This window comes from Rana temporaria, chromosome 7, assembly GCF_905171775.1.
Source record: "Rana temporaria chromosome 7, aRanTem1.1, whole genome shotgun sequence".
Taxonomy (NCBI): Eukaryota; Metazoa; Chordata; class Amphibia; order Anura; family Ranidae; genus Rana; species Rana temporaria.
In genome coordinates this window covers 168,024,944-168,044,700 of record NC_053495.1, presented here as the reverse complement: position 1 = coordinate 168,044,700, position 19,757 = coordinate 168,024,944, and the positions used below count along the sequence as shown (strand labels likewise).

Sequence of the window (19,757 nt, the reverse complement as noted above, 5' to 3'; positions counted from 1 at the left end):
CAGTTCGTCGAGGGGCGGGAAAAGAGGCGCGGCTACCGCCTAAGACACTTGGCCGCTTTGAGTTTATCGGGGGCGGGGAAAAAAGGTGCCTTCGGCTGATTTCACTTCTCTGGCAGGGGAAATAGTGGCGCGCAGGTGACGTCATCACATAAATCGATTATTGCAAGTCGTAGCATCGATGCAGAATCGCCGGAGGTCGAATCTCAATGCATCGATGCTACGATTATATTCAACAGCCCTACTAATCGCTGTACAAATGTGAATGGTCCCAAAAACGTGTCAAAAGTGTCCGATGTGTCCGTCGTAATGTCATGGTCACAATAAAAATCGCACATCGCCGCCATTACTAGTAAAAAAAAGAAAAAATGCCATAAATCTATCCCCTATTTTGTAGACGCTATAACTTTTGCCCAAACAATCAATATGCGCTTATTGCGATTTTTTTACCAAAAATATGTAGAAGAATACATATCAGCCTAAACTGAGGAAAATTTTTTTTTTTTTTTTTTTTAATTGTGATATTTATTAAATCAAAAAGTAAAAAATAATGTGTTTTTTCAAAATTGTCGCTCTTCTTTTGTTTATAGCGCAAAAAATAAAAACCAAAGAGGTGATCATATACCACCAAACGAAAGCTCTATTTGTGGGGAAAAAAACATAAATATTTCATTTGGGTACAGTGTTGCATGACCGCGCAATTGTCATTCAAAGTGCGACAGTGTTGAAAACTAAAAATTGGTCTGGGCAGGAAGGGGATGAAAATGCCCTGTATTGAAGTGGTTAAGCAAGAGATTGAAATGACTAGATTGAATTCTGCTCTGCAGTGCTGGGAACGTGTGGTGGAAAGAAGTCACTTCCATGTCTAGAGACTCTGAACCTCATAAACCAAAGTATTTGTGCTATTTAAACCTGTTTCTCATAAATGGTCAGGTTTACAGAATACACATGGCTCAGAGCATTTGTCCACTGAATTGCCTATATACAGTATATACTGGCCATTTTGTCTTCCTGCCAAACGTCTTTGTTTCCACATTCCAAAAGTGAGATTTCATTTGAAACCAAGGTTTTATCTTTTACATGTACATCACTTTGTAATCATTTGTGCGAAAAATGACCACACACATGCTACAAGGATGGGGAAACAATTAAAAGAACTCAGAGAGTACTGTGTGAGGTAAATTCTCTATGAACATAGACACATACAGAGAGAGCCAAGGAAAATGCAATGTACAGAATTTAAAGGCCCTGATTCACAGACATCGGTGCATATTTATGCCGCCGTAGCGTATCTTTTGTACGCTACGCCGACGCAGCGCAGAGAGGCAAGCACCTAATTCACAAAGCACTTGCTCCCAAATCTGCGCTTGGTTTCTAAGGCGTAAGTCGGCGTAGGTGGAAGTGGGTGTGAGACATGCAAATGAGGCGTGACCCCATGCAAATGATGGGCCGGGTGCCAGACAGATACATATAACGAACGGCGCATGCGCCGTCCCGTGGCCGCATCCCAGTGCGCATGCTCAGAATCACGGCGAAACAACTGCCTAAGATACGTTGAATCACTGCCTATGGTGTGAACGTAACCTACGCCCAGCCATATTCACGTCCAACGTAAAATACGACGGCTTGTGTTCCCTGGTCCATAACTTTGCATGGGTTGCGCCTCATATATGGGGAATAACTTTACGCCGGACGTACGACTTACGCAAACCGCGTATATTATGCGCCGGGCGCAAGTACGTTCGTGAATCGGCGTATCTCCCTCATTTGCATATGTGAATAGAAAATCAATGGGAGCGCCAAATACGTCCAGCGTAAATATGCACCCACTCTACACCCGCGTAGGCAAGTTACGTCGGTCGGATGAAGCCTATTTTCAGGCGTATCTAGTTTTGTGGGCACGGCGCACAGATACAACGGCGCGTATTTGCACTTACGCGGCGTATCTCGAGATACGTCGGCGCAAGTGCTTTGTTAATCCTGTTGTGGGGTGCACCACTTGGAATATATATGGGCTTTTTCAAAGTAACACATGGAAATGCACAGTTAACTTTAGCAACCAATCAGAATTCACTTTTTAAGCTCTGTACAAAATGGATTCAAATTGGTTGATATGGGCATTGCCCTTTGTACTCTTCCTTTGCTCCTTGCACCTTTTTATTGAATTTTCACGATAACATTTCATACAGCAGGACATGAATTATGTCTCTGACAACCAACAGCTGTGGATTTTGGACTGCTCACTGAGCTGGATGGGACTGACTGTAAATTATAATAGCAATGGGCAGGTAATGCTGCAGATCTGTCTAAAGTCCTACATTAAGAATCACGTTCTGACAGAGCAAGTTCACCAGTCTATATACTTTCTACTGGGTGTATCACAGTTCCGGGACAGGGTCCTCTGGCACACAGGGCCAGAGAAAGGAGAAAGGAGTTATTAAAAACTATTTGGGTTAACTAAAATCTAAAATTCCATGTTGTCCTGATTCTGCACCTGACTCCTGTTATTGATCCAGCTTGCCTTGACCTCTCCTTGAACTCTGCCTGCACGGATTTTGGCTTGTCTCTTGACATTCACAACCTGCTGTTCCTATTACTGCTGTTCAGCTGATCTGCTACCGACCCAGACCTGCATCCTGACTATGCTCCGGCTTACGCACCTGTACCTGATTTGTCTGCCTGCATATGACTCGGCTTGCCTGACTCTGCTATTACTCCTGCTGCTGTTGGCACTTGCCCGCCACCCATCTATCCCTGCCTACTTCCTACCTACTCTAAGCCAATTCATTGCCTCTCTGCTGTCACCAGTACCAACCTGCTTCTGCCTGTTGCTCATCAGCATCTACCTAGCTCACCTTCTGCATTGAGGGCCACTGACGACTTAGGCCCCGTACACACGACCGAACATGTCTGCTGAAACTGGTCCGCGGACCAGTTTCAGCAGACATGTTCGGACGTGTGTACGGCCGATCGGACAGGATTCCAGCGTACATTTGCCCGCCAGACCGTTTTCGAGCGGGCAACTGTTTCTAAACTTGCTTAGAAACATGCCCGCTGGAATCCTGCCCGTCGGACATGTTCGGTCGTCTGTACAGACTTACCGTACATGTCCGAGCGCCCGCCATCCCTCGCATGCGTCGAATGACTTCCAGGGCCGCGCACGTCGCCGCGTCATCGTCGCGGCGACGGCGCAGCCTCGTCACCGCGTATCGTGTACGCGCGGATTTCTGTATGATGGTGTGTACAGCCATCATACAGAAATCTCCGGGCGGGCATGTACGCTGAAAACGGTCCGGCGGACCGTTTTCATCGTACATGTTTGTCCGTGTGTACGAGGCCTTACTCTGCCTGGCATGGATACCTACCCTGCTGCAAACAAGACCTACAGGCACTTGTATCTCTCTGCATTTCTGTGGCTCCTGTTCACTCTATCAGTGGCCCCGAGTCAGAGATGAAAGAGAGGCCTTCCTCGTCATATTAGGCTCTTGAATCCAGGTACATGGCACAGACTTTCCACGTACGTAATGCATCAAGCTTACCCAAAGTCACTGTCCAATTTCACAATGCAGTTCTGCCAAGATGCCTAGGAATGAATGAAATTTCCCTTTCAATAAGGTTAAAATACAAAAGAAATAGGTAAATAGTGTATAGTGCCTTGTATTAATTATTTTAGCGTATAAATTAGTGGGAATGAGCTTTAAAAAAAATGCAACATTAAATGCTGAGAGTACATTATTTTACCAAAAGTATTGGGACACCTGCCTTTACACGCACATGAACTTTAATGGCATCCCAGTCTCAAGCCTCGTACACACGACCGAGTTTCTCGGCAAAAAACAGCAAGAAACTTGCTGGGAGATACTTTTTTGCCGAGGAAACCGGTCGTGTGTACATTTTCGTCGAGGAAACTGTTGAGAAACTCGACGAGCCAAAAAGAGAGCAAGTTCTCTATTTCCTCAACGGGAATGGAGAAACTTGCCTTGTCGAGTTCCTCGACAGCCTAACAAGTAATTTGACGAGGAAAACGATGTGTTTCGCCCGTCGAGTTCCTTGGTCGTGTGTACGAGGCTTTAGTCTATAGGGTTCAATATTGAGTTTCCCCCCCTTTGAAGCTATATCAGCTTTAACTCTTCTGGGAAGGCTGCCCACAAGGTTTAGGAGTGTGTCTATGGGGATGTTTGTGAGGTCAGGCACTGATGTTGGAAGAGAAGGCCTGGCTCGCAGTCTTTACTCTAATTCATCCCAAAGGTGTTCTGTTGGGTTGGGGTCAAGACTCTGTGCAGGCCAGTCAAGTTCCCCCACCCCAAACTCATCCATGTCTTTATGGACTTTGCTTTGTGTACTGGTCCAAATCATTTGGTGGAGGGGGGATTATGGTGTGGGGCTGTTTTTCAAGGGTTGGGCCCTTAGTTCTAGTAAAGGAAATTCTTAGGGCGTCAACATACCAAGACATTTTAGACAATTTCATGCTCCCAGTTTGGGGATGGCCCCTTCCTGTTCCAACATGACTGCACACCAGTGCACAAAGCAAGGTCCATAAAGACATGGATGAGCGAGTTTGGGGTAGTTTGGGGTGGAGGAACTTGACTGGCCTGACCTCAACCCAATACATTACATAGTTAGTCAGGTTGAAAAAAGACACAAGTCCATCTAGTTTAACCATTAAAATAAAAAATATCATACAATCCCATATACTGAATTCTATACCCACAGTTGATCAAGAGGAAGGCAAAAAAACAGAAGAGCATGATCCAATTTGCTACAGCAGGGGAAAAAATTCATGATCCTCCAATAGAACACCTTTGGGATGAATTAGAGTGGTGACTGCAAGTCAGACCTTCTTGTCCAACATCAGTGCCTGACCTCACTAATACACTTCTGGAAGAATGGTCAAACATTCCCATAGACCAGAGATGCCCAACCTTTTGAAGAGCGAGGGCCACTTAAGTGACTTGGTAACCAGTCGCGGGCCACAATGAGTGGAGCAGGCGGATGACAGGTCTGTGTCCACTCTGCATTTTTAGAGCAGACACGGACTTAGCCCACTCTACTCTATGGGCCCTTCGATTCGGTCCACCCAGTCGGAAGGGGTTGGAACCCTTCTGGGTTTTTTTTTTTGCGGATCAGATAGGAGGTGCACCTGTGGATCAGTTTGAAAGCTGCCCAGTAACCACTGCAGAACAGATATGCCCATATTTGGTGTCACTCCACCTGTGACAGAAGCCGGTGTTATACAGAAAGCATCGGCTTATGCGGCTCTGCTCCGCAGTCACTTTCTCTACCGCCAGCTTCATTCACAACACTGATGCTCTGGGATCATGAAACGGCGATCCACAATCTGAGCTTGCCAACCAGCCATCCTAGAGCAGGAGGTCGTGGGCCACACCAGAGGGCTCCGCAAGCCACGTGTAGCCCCCGGGCCACTGGTTGGGCACCCTTGCCATAGACACACTCCTAAACTTTGTGGACAGCCTTCCCAGAAGAGTTGAAGCTGGTATAGCTGCAAAAGGTGGGCCAACTCAATATTGAACCCTACGGACTAAGCATAGGGGTGCGCAGCCTATTGCATTAGGGTGTGCACCCCAAAGCTCAAACACACATGAACGGCACTTGCTGTTACAGGGAGGAGGCTCTGATGGTGGGAGACAGTTGATAGGGAGCATATTACACTACATCCTAAGTATAAATGTAATGTGTTTCTACAGTTGAACCTAGCCTTTAATATAATGGGGTCATTTACACTGGCCACTGGCACCCCAACCACCCACCTGGTGCCACCCCTGGATAATGCTAATGCACATGGGGTAATTAGGGTGTGCCCAGGCACACCCTGTGCGCACGCCTATGGGACTAAGACTGGGAAGCCAATAAAGTTCATGTGTTTGTTAAGGCAGGCGTCCCAATACTTCTGGTAATATAGTGGATATTCGCAATGGGTTTCTGACCCTCTTGTCTTGAATTGCATTGTAACTATACAGTTTCCCTTCATTTTGTAAAGAGCTGTGCAAACTGTTGGCCCAATATAAAACCTGTTTGATAATATTAATAAAGATAATGCCAAGCTAGTAAAAAAAAACATAACTTCCATTGTTACAAAGAACATAACAAGGGCCCCCCCTGGCTATGGCAGGCCTAGCATATCATATTTTACAGTTCTCTACATCAGACAGTGAATTACGGGACGGCATTTGGTCAGGGTGCTTTCCTGGAGATTTTGTGGGCTGCTGAGAGATGGAATGAGGGAAGTCTTTCAACAGGCAGATGTGATTTACAAAAGTCTTAAGAGAAGAATTAAATGCAGAAAGGGGATGGGCAAAGGATAAGGGGATTACAGGGGTCTCGGATACTTAAACTCTGGGAAGAAAGCACCACCCCTGCTTCCACGATTGGTCCCCTCTAGGTTTGGAGAACTCTTAAACATCTCGAAGAGCTAGGAGCCAGCAGAGTCCAAGTCATCAGGCTGGGGTAGGTGCTCATTGATCTGTGGTGCCCATTGCAGTGCCAGGCTGTGCATGCAGAATGAATTGAAGATATGAGATAGCAATCTATTTCAAACATTATAGCAGTATAGGAAATTTAACAAATTCTCTTGCAGCTTGTGAGTCGGGTTTAAATATGTATATTACCTGTACTATTATTTTATGATGTATTTTACAGACAGTTAAATAATTAATGCACTGAAGTCTATTTATGTGTGTTATCACTTTGCATTGTTACGTGCTATTTTTTCATTTCATAGTGACAGCTTCATTTTTGTTATGAGATGTGCTTGTTCCAAAAAAAATATGTATTGGGAAAAAGGTTAACTTTACTAAACCTGTCCTTTGAGAACTGAAATGTTTTATTATATACTGTTTAAGTAGATGTTTGACAGTTTAAGTGTATGACTTGATTTTATTCCTTTGCATGATAAATTTACAGTGTGTTTTTGTGTTGCCCCAATGCATTTTTGTGTTATACTATGATGTAGGGGTGACAGTTTATGTGTCAATTGGATTTGCATGATAGCAGGATCTTGGCAAGCAAGCCTCTATGCCTTCAGTCAGTGTATGCTAGGTGCGCATACCTAGGGCATATACTATATATATATATAGTCATTTTCTTAAGCAAAAATAATATATATTTTTGTCTGCACAGTTCTGCAGAGAACACCAGAGCATCCTGCGGGTGAAGATGGCCCCTTCACACAGGTGTACGGATTGGGACATCAATGTGAACAAGGCCTTTATTTATTTTCTGGATCATTCATTATAAGAACTGAGGGAGAAACATTTAGAACAATGGGGTAGATTCAGGTAGGGCTGTGCACTCTTACGGAGGCGCAGCGTACCGTTTTAACGCTACGCCTCCGTAAATTACTTGCGCTACGCTTCATTCACGAAGCAGTAGCACCGTAATTTGCGCGAGCGCTCCGTAAAACTGGCCGGCGTAAGCGCGCGTAATTTAAATGATCCCGTAGGGGGCATGGATCATTTAAATTAGGCGCGTTCCCGCGCCGAACGTAGTGCGCATGCTCCGTCGGGAAACTTTCCCGACGTGCATTGCGGTAAATGACGTCGCAAGGACGTCATTTGCTTCAACGTGAGCGGAAATGGCGTCCAGTGCCATTCACGATTCACTTACGCAAACAACGTAATTTTCAAAAATCGCGACGCGGGAACGACGGGTATACTTAGCATTGGCTGCTCCTGCTAATAGCAAGAGCAGCCTTACGCAGAAACCGGCGAACGCAAACGACGTAAAATTCGAACGACGGGCGCGCGTACGGTTGTGAATCGGCGTGAGTATGCAATTTGCATACTCTACGCTGACCACTACGGGAACGCCACCTAGCGGCCAGCGTAAGAATGCAGCCTACGATACGACGGCATAAGAGCCTTATGCCAGTCATATATTAGACTACAGTCAGCGTATCAAGCTTTCTGAATACAGAAAAGTCGATACGCCGGCGCAAATTAGCAATTACGCTGCGTATCTATGGATACGCAGGCGTAATTGCTACCTGAATCTACTCCAATGGTTTTTCCATGGTGCACAAATCTGTACAATACCTTTTTCTGCCTAATGAAGTGTCATAAAGTGACATTTCATTCAGTTCTATCAGCTGTAGCGTGGTCAGACGCAGACTGACAACTCATGGGGCCCCTGGGCAATAGAAGAATATGAGGCCCCTGGGCTTACAGATGGCCACCATGCCAGGAGGCAGTGCAGAGGCGGGGCAGCTAAAATCTCAGGATTTTCACATCAAAAGCATGTCGGTATCAGACATATCAGGGACAAATGTAAAGTAACAAAGATTTTTCCATACTGTCCCTGGTTTTACTGAGCCTGGCAACCCTGATGGGGCCCCCTAGTGGCATGGGGCCCTCGGGCAGTGCCCGAGTGCCCGAATGGTCAGTCCGCCCCTGAGCATGGTGTGATGCAGTGGATTGCAGCACACTGGCTGCACTGAAAAAATGACTAACTCGACCACAACATGAAACTGTCCTAGTAGGAAACAAGGCATTTGCCTTCCCTTGTCTATGTATTGGAACTGTGCACTGCTGGCTAAGGTTGCTAAGTGCAGTCCCAATGCACCTGCTGTAAAGGCCGGGTTCACACTTTTGTGTCTGCATTTTCATGTATTTTTCTTGCTTTTTTTTATACATTTCTTATGCATTTTTCATGCATATAATACATAGCTCCCAACTATCCCTGATTTGGAGTGACTGTCCCTTATTTGGAACAATGTCCCTCTTTCGTCCTCATTTGTCCCTCATTTTGGTCTGATCTATATAGATATATATATAAAATGCACTTTTTAGCTTTTAAAAAGTGTTTCCCAGCGCTAAACCTTTCATCTGATTTCTAAATTGCTGTGTTTGTAAATTCCAAAAGCCAAAATAAAAGAATAGTAGTAGTAAAAAAAAACACTTGTGGGTTTAACCAATCTTGTTTTTTTGTATAATTCTCCTTTTAAGGTGGCGTGGCAAGGGTGTGTCCTATGCCTGCATACTTTTGCTGATAGGTGTCCCTTATTCCCATCTCAAAAAGTTGGGATGTATGTATTACATTCATTCCCAATGAAGTCTATGAGGACAAAACACACATTAAGTGGCACCTGCACGTTATCCCAAGTCGTACAGAAGCATGTTGCATAAGTGTGAACAGGCTTCATTATCTACCCTATCTAATAACTCCCCAACCTATGTCAGCCCATGCTTGACTTTTCAACATGCCAATTAATCATACATGTGGATAGGGGTGGACTGACAACTCATGGGGCCCCCGGGCAATAGAAGATTATGGGGCCCCCAGGCTTACAGATGGCCACCATGCCAGGAGGCAGTGCAGAGGCAGGGCAGCTAAAATCTCCGGATTTTAACATCAAAAGCATGTCAGTTTTGGACATATCAAGGACAGATGTAAAAAAAACATAGATTTTTACATACTGTCTCTGGTTTTACTGAGCCTGGCATCCCTGATGGGGCTCCCTAGTGGCATGGGGCCCTCGGGCAGTGCCCGAGTGACTCTATGGTCAGTCCGCCCCTGCATGTGGACATAGCTCCCAACTGTCCCTGATGTCTCTCTTTCCTCCTCATTTGTCCCTCATTTTGGTTGGAGCCACCATGAAGTCACTCCCGGTAGCTTCATGTCGGCACATGCTGATACAGGGATATCACATAAACCGTGCAGGTTTAGGAGATATTCACGGTAACTACAGGCAAGCCTTATTATGGGCTTACCTGTAGTGAAAAGTGGTTGCAAAGGGTGTACCTTGTTCCCAAACTCAAAAAGTTGAGCGTTATGCATGTGGATACTCATGCAGTGTGTCACCCAGAAGTGGGTTAGGTGCTTTTCTGGCACGTCATACTCATGACGTGCCCATAGGAAATGGATAGGCAGAGGCAATGTTACGTACGTTGGCACATGTATAAATGGAAAATACACCAAGCTGCAGTGCATAGATTTAGACTAGTCACTAAGGATGGGCTCAGGTGTGTTCACAACCGCATGTACAGAGACCACCAGGAAGTCGACACTGCACAGCGCTAATCACAGGCAGTGAGACATTTTCTGATCTGTGCAGCCGCGGATCAGGAAACTGTCTCACTGCCTATGATTAGCGCTGTGCAGTGCCGACTTCCTGGCGGGCTCTGCACGTGCAGTTGTGAACATGCATGAGCCCATACTTACCAGTCACAGAGGAAATGCTGGGAGTTCCACTAGAATTACCTATGCATGGAGCATAAAGCATAAACCCGTCAGATGAGCCTGAAAATGACAAAAGAGTAGGCATGTATGTTTAATGCTGAGCATTTCTCATATTGATAGATTAACAACAGTATACATAAAGATAGGTAAACCCACAGAATTGTTTGAGTTTTTTTTTCTCTTGATTTTTTGCTGTGGCCGTGGTATGTGTACAGTCCCGAGTGACTGCATGTTCTTGTTGAGTGGGCAGTCGAGGGGTCATAGGCGTGTGCATAGGGTGTGCCAGGTGTGCCTGGGCACACTCTAATCACCCGGTGTGGTGCAGATTGCCCAAAAATATACTGCGTTAAATGCACAGAAAAATACAGCATTAAACGGCATATAACACACTGAAATATACAACATTAAATGTGCACTAATGCACAGAAATATACTGCATTAAACGTGCAGTAAACGCAAAGAAATAGATTCCTGATATTTCACCAAAGCTCCCTAATGGGGCTCCTAAAATAAAAAAATATAAAAAAATAAAAACTACTGACACTGTCCACTGCCCTACTGACAACAATCTCTGCCCTACTGACACCGTCCACCACTCTACTGACCTCATCAGTATACTGTATATACTCATGCACACACATGCAAATATGTTTGCGCTTTGGGGTGCACACCCTAATGCAATAGGTTGCGCACACCTGTGAGAGGGGGTCATAAACCTGTGGCTTTAGACCCCTTTCACACTGGGGCGTTTTTAATGTGCTTTTGGGCTAAAATTATCGCCTGTAAAGCGCCTGAAAAACGCCTTACCTGCAGCCCCAGTGTGAGAACCCAAATGCTTTCACACTGGGGCAGTGCGCTTGCAGGACATTAGAAAAAGTCCCGCAAGCAACATCTTTGGGCGGTGGGGGAGCGGGTTTTACCCCGCTCCTCCACCGTCCCTGCCATTGAAAACATTGGGCATCACTGCCGAAGCGCCTGCAAAGCGCTTCGGCAGTGGTGCTTTGCATGCGCTTTTAACAGTTAAAAGCTCTCCGCTAGCGGTCAAAAAGGCTGCTTAAATTAGCAGCGCTTTACCGCTAACGCCCCCACGGCCCAGTGTGAAAGTAGCCTTACCAAGTACGTGATCCAGTGCAGCAGTGCCACCTTGCCACAGTATAAGTACGTTATACTGGAGGCAAGTGGTTAAAGTGAATGGGTTGTTTTACAAGGTAATCGTTTACAATCACTTTAAGGGGAAAAACTTTTTTACTTTAGAACCACTTAAAAAAAATGAATGCAGGAACCACATTTTGGGATTGGTATGACGCAATATATTATATTTTTTTAGGATTTAAATACACTTTAGTTTCTATCTAGCTCTCTGTGGACCATGTAAGACCCATCAGTTATCATTGAAGTTGTCAGCCCATCGTTCTCTTTGGCAGTACAAAAAAATACAGGCAGCAATTGGTCGCTTGGCAGACCCTGTATACTCTGATCATTACCTAAAACCAACTGTCAGCGGGTCCTTATCTCCGCGTCTCTCCTGCGTCCCCCCCGCCTCCTCCTACATCTGTTTTCACCCTCTAGGAGAGTGTCTACATCTGTCTCATTTTAATATCCACGCATTTACCACAACACAGTAAATCACATCTGTTTACCACAATTAGGTGACAACAAACAAATATTTTACGAAGTGTGATTCCTTTGATCACTCTTCACAGCGGGGTGCAGCTGCCATATGTCTATCAGTGCCGAAAATAAACCAACATTTCCGCTCGCAATTCCCCAACTCCGGCTGGAAGTTGGAAAACATTGGTTTATATAATATTGGTAGTAAAAAAAAAAAAAGAAATAGTCATTGTGAGCAGTTTTATGTCTGTATTGTTGATTTACTGCATGGTCCATGTTTAATTCAGCTCTGTATATACAGTATTTCACAAAAGTGAGTAAACCCTGCACAATTTTGAAAATATTTTATTATATCTATTTATATGACAACACTTAATAAATTACACTTTGCTATAATGTAAAGTAGTGAGTTTACAGCTTGTATAACAGTGAAAATTTGCTGTGCCCTCAAAATAACACGAAACAGCTAATAATGTCTAAATCGCGGGCAACAAAAATGAGTACACCCCTGAGTGAAAATGTCCAAGTTGGGCCCAATTAGCCATTTTCCCTCCCTTGTGTCATGTGACTCGTTAGTGTTACAAGGTCTCAGGTGTAAAAGGGGAGCAGGTGTGTTCAATTTGGTGTTATCGCTCTCACTCTCTCAGGCCCCGTACACACGGTCGGACAAAACCGATGAGAATGGACCGAGGTTCAGTTTCATCGGTCCAAACCGACGGTGTGTATAGCCCATCGGTCTGTTTTCCTTCGGTCCAAAATTTTAAAGCATGCTTCAAAACTGAACCGATGGACCGCTGCCGGATCGGTCCAAACCGATGGTTAGTACAGAAAAGCATCGGTTCAAAACCCGCGCATGCTCAGAATCAAGTCGACACATGCTTGGAAGCATTGAAATTCGTTTTTTTCAGCACCTCGTGTGTTTGACGTCACTGCGTTCTGACCCGATCGGTTTTTGGAACGATGGTGTGTACACACATTAGGCCACTTCAGCGGTGAACCGATGAAAACGTTCCGTCGGACCATTCTCATCGCTTTTGTCCGACCGTGTGTACGGGGCCTCATACTGGTCACTGGAAGTTCAACATGGCACCTCATGCCAAAGAACTCGATGAGGATCTGAAAAAAATAACTGTTGCTCTACATAAAGATGGCCTAGGCTATAAGAAGATTGCCAAAACCCTGAAACTGAGCTGCAGCACGGTGGCCAAGACCATACAGCGGTTTAACACGACAGGTTCCACTCAGAACAGGCCTCGCCATGGTTGACCAAAGAGGTTGAATGCACGTGCTCAGGGTCATATCCAGAGGTTGTCTTTGGGAAATAGACGTATGAGTGCTGCCAGCATTGCTGCAGAGGTTGAAGGGGTGGGGGGTCAGCCTGTCAGTGCTTAGACCATATGCTGCACGCTGCATCAAATTGATCTGCATGGGTCTCATCCCAGAAGGAAGCCTCTTGTAAAGATGATGCACAAGAAAGCCTGCAAACAGTTTGCTGAAGACAAGCAGACTAATGACATGGATTACTGGAACCATGTCCTGTGGTCTGATGAGACCAAGATAAAAGTATTAGTTTCAGATGGTGTCAAGCGTGTGTGGCGGCAACCAGATGAGGAGCAAAAAGACAACTGTGTCTTGCCTACAGTCAAGCATGGTGGTGGGAGTGTCATGGTCTGGGGCTGTATGAGTGCTGCCGACACTGGGGAGCTACAGTTCATTGAGGGAACCATGAATGCCAACATGTACTGTGACATACTGAATCAGAGCATGATCCCCTCCCTTCAGAGACTGAGCCGCAGGACAGTATTCCAACATGATAACGACCCCAAACACTGCTCCAAGATGGCAACTGCCTTGCTAAAGAAGCTGAGGGTAAAGGTGATGTACTGGCCAAGCATGTCTCCAGACCTAAACCCTATTGAGCAAGATCTCTAACATCCACCAGCTCCGTGATGTCATCATGGAGAAGTGGAAGAGGTCTCCAGTGGCAACCTGTGAAGCTCTGGGGAACTCCATGCCCAAGAGGTTTAAGGCAGTGCTGGAAAAAAATGGTGGCCACACAAAATATTGACATTTTGAGCCCAATTTGGACATTTTCACTTAGGGGTGTACTCACTTTTGTTGCCAGCAGTTTAGACATTAATGGCTGCGTGTTGAGTTATTTTGAGGAGACAGCAAATTTACACTGTTATACAAGCTGTACACTCACAGGCCTTTGGTTATATTGTACTCACAGCTAAGCCTATAATAAGTCTTTCCTGTAGGTACTTACAGTACCTACAGGTAAGACTTATTATAGGCTTAGCTGTAAGTATTGCCTAAATGTGCACTGCTAGGGAGATATTTACTTGTGAAGCCACCAGTGATGTGCCCTGTGCCGTAAACTGCTGTGCATGTGGAGTGACATCATCGTGGCTCAGCCATTCAAAGGAGAAGGAAAACTGGGTGAAGTTGGAAGCCCTTTCAGTGGTAACAACACACATTTTTTATTTTTTTTGGGCAGCGTGGGGCTAAAAGTTTGAAGTGTGACTACAGTGTAGTATACTCCGACCTCTCCAGTGGTCCTTCTGTTTCAGCTTTGTCACCTTCATCAGAATCTTTAATATTTGATATTTCTTGAAGTGTCGGCTGCCCCATGCTGAGGCTCCATCCTCCAAACCCTACATCCCTGCTGTGCCCTGTACTGACATACTGCCAGGGTTAGCCCAATGGGGAACACAGACGTCCGACACTCCTGGAAGTGTCGACTGCTAAAGAAGATTATGAGGAAGGCTGCCAATCTGGAATGGACTGAAAGCAGGCAACACAGGCCACAGGAGATGTGAGTATAATAGCTCTTTTATTGCAGGAAACCTACACCTGCAATATTGCCTGTTCGCCTGTTCGCCGAACAGCGAACAATTTGGGGTGTTCGCGGCAAATTCGAAAAGCCGCAGAACACCCTGGAAAAGTTTATGGGAGAAATCTAAAGTGCTAATTTTCAAGGCTTATATGCAAGTTATTGTCATAAAAAGTGTTTGGGGACCTGGGTCCTGCCCCAGGGGACATGTATCAATGCCATTTTTTTTTTTTTTTTTTAAACGCCTGTTTTTTCGGGAGCAGTGATTTTAATAAGTGAAACAATAAAAGTGAAATATTCCTTTAAATTTCGTACCTAGGGGGTGTGTAAAGTATGCCTGTAAAGCAGCGCTTGTTTCCCGTGCTTAGAACTGTCCCTGCACAAAGGATAAAAAGTCATTTAAAATCACTGCTCCCGAAAAAACTTCAGTTTTAATTTTTTTTTTGCATTGATACATGTCCCCAGGGGCAGGACCCGGGTCCTCAAACACTTTTTAGGACAATAACTTGCATATTTGCCTTTAAAATTCGAGTCCCATAGACTTTAATGTGGTTCTAAAGTTCACACAAACTTTTGGTCTGTTCGCAGGTTCTGGTGCGAACCAAACGGGGGGGGGGGGGGGGGGGGTGTTCGGCTCATCCCTAATGACAAAAAATAAATAAAAAATCAGCAAAGGCAGCTTAAATATACGTATCTTGAAGGGCTGCCTTTGATTAATGACTTGCACTCTTGCCGAATGGGTCATTGAGAATGCCAGTAAAGTAATTAATAACCCAGGGGTCTCCAACTGGCGGCCCTTCAGCTTTTGCGAAACTACAAGTCCCATCACGCCTCTGCCTGTGGGAGTCATGCTTGTAACTGTCAGCCTTGCAATGCCTTATGGGACTTGTAGTTTCGCAACAGCTGGAGGGCCTCCAGTTTGAGACCCTTGAACTAACCCCAACCCTAACATGACATAACATACGATAAATATTTTGTTAGCATAGAGAGGATACAGCTGCTTAATAGTACATGCCTCTGGGAGTAGAGAGTAATTATTTCCTGAGAAATTCCTTAACACAGTAAATAATTGTACACTCATGGTCAGTGAATGATGGCCAGCCAATAAAAGAAGACAAAACTGTATAAACAGTAGTTGTAAGTAATATTTTACTGTTGTGTAGTAAATCATGTGTAACCGGGGTGGTGAAAGCTCAGCTTAAGCCAAAACGTCAGCTTTAGTTTTCGATTGAGTGTGTAAGAGTCAGAACTTGGGTCACATTTTTATTGCTGCCTGTGTTCTTAATGGGAATTTCTTCCATCACCTCCTGTCCTGTCCCAGTAAAACCAGAACAAAAAATGAAAGGGTGTGGGTGTCAACAGAGGCGTTGCTAGGGGGGTGCGGGGGGTGCGGTCCACACCGGGTGACACCCGCTAGAGGGGTGACACCATCCCGTTTTTTTTGTTTTTTTTTTTAGCTGACATGCCCAGCCTGCCCTGTGCAATCCCAGCCTGCCCTGTACCACCCCAGCCTGCTCTGTGCCACCCCAGCCTGCCCTGTACCACCCAGCCTGCCCTGTATCACCCAGCCTGCCCTGTACCACCCCAGCCTGCCCTGTACCACCCCAAGCAGCCCTATACCACCCCAGCCTGCCCTGTACCCTCCCAAAACAGCCCTGTACCACCCCAGCTGCCCTGTACCACCCAGCCTGCCCTGTGCCACCACAGCCTGCCCTGTACCACCCCAAACTTTCCCATGCCACCCCAACTTTCCCTGTGTCACCCTAACTTGCCCTGTACCACCCCAATCTGCTCTATGCCACCATAACTTCCCCTATACCACCCCAACCTGCCCAATGCCACCCTAACTTGCCCTGTACCACCCCAACCTTTCCCATGCCATCTCAACTTGCCCTATGCCACCCTAACTTGCACTATACCCCCCCAACCTGCCCTATGCAACCCTAACTTGCCCTATACCACCCCAAACTACCCAATATCACCCCAACATACCCTATACCACCTTAACCTGTCCTATACCACCCCACTACACCAACCTGCCACTATACCACTCTATACTACTCTAACCTGCCACTATACTGCCCTATACTATCATTTACAGGGGCTGGTTTGGGGTGCACCCCGTGCCCGTGTGCTGCCTGCTTGGTGCTGGGCAGCCTAGACAAAGGGGGGGGGGGGTGACACCATGTTTTATTGCACCGGGTGACACCAACCCTAGTGACGTTCTTTTTAGTGGTATTTGATCACCTCTGTGGTTTTTCTTTTTTGTTAAAAAAAATTCAAAAGACAGATTAAAAAATATATATATATATATACACACACACACACACACACACACACACACACACACACACATGCATTGATAGGTGGCACTGGTGGGCACTGAGAAGTGGCACTAATAGGTGGCATTGATAGGTGGCACTGATAGCTGGCAGTGATGGGCACTGATGAGTGGCAGTGATGGGCACTGATGAGTGGCAATAATATTCTGCACTGATCGGTTACACTGATAGTCAGCATTACTAGGTGGCACTGATTGGCATCACAGGTGGGCATTGATAGGTGGCACTGTGGACATTGATAGGTGGAACTGTGGGCATTGATAGGTGGCACTGTGGGCACTGGCAGGTGGCAATGGCAGGCAGTATTTTTGGGCACAGAGGAGGCAGATGTGCCTCCTTCCTCTTCGGGACCGATGTCCCTTGTAAACAAGCCGATGATCGCCTTTTTTTTCTCCTCACGCTGTCAGCGTGAGTAGAAAAAAAAAAGATTACCGATCCTTTGTTTACATCACGTGGTCAGCTGTCATTGGCTGACATCTGTGATCCACCGAGTCTCAGTGACTATTGACGTCCTCCCCGATTTTCAGGCCCGCGCTGTAGCCATCACATCACTGCTGTAGCACCCCTTACATCCGAATCCCTCTTACCTTAGTGTACTCACTCGCTCTGAGGCAGGAGAGAAAAGGGAGGGGGGGGGCAGTCACAGACATTGGATGGTGAGCTCAATCACCTGGCAGTGGAGGATCAGGTATCGACACCTTTCATCCACCATATGTCTGCAGGTTGCTAAGCTTCAAATTTCCAGCCCACGCATCCCTTTTCTTAGGCACAGAATGCCGGGGATTGCAGTGTGGGAGGGCAGACAGAGGGGTAGGGATGAGAGGAGGAGAAGCAGATCAAGCTCTCTTTCCTTTCCTGTCTATGTATGATGGACAGGGCCCGTGTGCACTCCTATGCACACGGCAGTTGTGGTACTCAGTTATTTGGGGAGCCACAGTACATAATGAATATTGTACCCGGGTTTCAGGCAATCTGAAACCTGGACACACAATTCCGGAATGCCAGGGTGAATTCCGGACAGGTGGCAACCCTACCAGGGAAGGGGTTAACACTAGGGGAGATCAAGGGAGGTGTTTCTAACTGTGGGGGGATGGAACTGACAGGGAGAAGAGATAGATCACTGTTCTTGATTATTAGGAACAGCAGATCTCTCTCTACTTCCCTGACAGAACAGGGATCTGTCTGTTTATATTGACAGATCCCCATACTGTTTCTCTGAGGAGCAATCGCAGGTTGCTGGTGGACATCGCAGCCGCCGGCCACGTGCATCGGTTCCAGCGTCGCGCTGCGGGTGCGTGCCCCTATACCTTTTAAAGCGGCCGACGTACACCTACGGCGGTTTGCGCAGCTGTGCTGTCGGCAAGAGGTTAATAAGCAATTTGGACTTTACTAGCACTTAAAAGCGGTGTTCCAGACGTGATTCTTTTCTTTTTTAAAGTCAGCAGCTACAAACACTGTAGCTGCTGACTTTTAAAGCGGAGCTCCACCCTAAAGTGGAACTCCCGCTGATCGGAACCCTCCCCCCTCTGGTGGCACATTTGACACCTTTCAGGGGGGAGGGGGGTGCAGATACCTGTCTAAAGACAGGTATTTGCACCCACTTCCGGCCACACAGTCTCGGTCAGACTGCGGGCAGAACGTCACCTCCCGTCCTCCCCCCGTTGTGCTCTGGGAACACTCGGCTCCCAGAGCACAGCGGGAGCCAATCAGCGGCGCAGCGCAACTCGCACATGCGCCGTAGGGAACCGGGTAGTGAAGCCGGAGCGCTTCACGTCCTGGTTCCCTTACTGAGGATGGCGGGGGGGGGGGGGGGGGGGCGGCAGCAGAGTGACGAGCGATCGCTCGTCCTCTGCTGCGGACAGCGCTGGACTCCAGGACAGGTATGTGTCCTAATATTAAAAGTCAGCAGCTGCAGTATTTGTAGCTGCTGGCTTTTAATATTTTTTTTTCATGGCACATCCGCTTTAATAAGGACACTTACCTGTCCTAAGCGCCCACGATGTCGGCTCCCTGAGGCCGATCCGTCAATAGTGGCAGGTCCCGGCGCCGCCATCCTCAATAAGGGAAACAGGCAGTGGAGCCTTGCGGCTTCACTGCCCGTTTCCTACTGCGCATGCGCGAGTCGCGCAACGTTTTCTGAATGGGCGGCTGTTCTTTGGGATACACACAGTTCCCAGAAGACACCGCGCTCCATTCCCCAGCAGACAACGCAAGGAGGACGAGGAAGAAGACCTGCCGCAGACTAGGAAGAGGCAGATTAGGAAGATCTGCCTAGCAACCACAATTTCTGGTAAGTAGAATTTTTTGGAGCATTCTTATGTAATTTTATTTTTATTTTAGGGTGGACCCCTGCTTTAAGTGGAATAGGTAATACAGCAGGGCATCTGCTTGGCACAGGACCCAAAAGCTAGTGGAGATCATTGTAGCAGCACCTACAACAGAAATATTTAGCGTCTACGGGGATCCCATGGATATGGCGCATGCATAATTAGATGTAAAAATTGCCATACTTTAACCTCTGCTTCATACTCCAACATTTTCTTTAATAAATACAAATGGAATTGGCTCTAAATGTCTAGTAATACATCATTTTAATAGCCCATTTGTATTTATAACACATTTGTCTGGTCTTCCTTTTTTTTATCTCTTTTTGTGTTTAAATGATGATGTATTAGGATTTTCACTTTACTTTCTGTCTACTCAATCACAATAGTCAGATAGGCTTGTTAACCTTTGCTCTCTAGAGTATCCTAAAGGGCATCTGTCAAAATGGCTGT

At 46.3% G+C, this 19,757-nt stretch overlaps 1 protein-coding gene across 2 annotated transcripts in view; it reads left to right on the top strand.

Moving 5' to 3' along the window:
- Nucleotides 1–6,359: 6,359 nt before the first annotated feature.
- LOC120945857 (tenascin-N-like) overlaps nucleotides 6,360–19,757 on the top strand; it is a 90,015-nt gene continuing 76,617 nt past the window's right edge. For both annotated transcript variants that reach the window (XM_040360377.1, XM_040360376.1), the window contains exon 1: nucleotides 6,360–6,462. The gene's annotated coding sequence lies outside the window, so the exon portion shown is untranslated. The remainder of the gene's footprint in view (nucleotides 6,463–19,757) is intronic.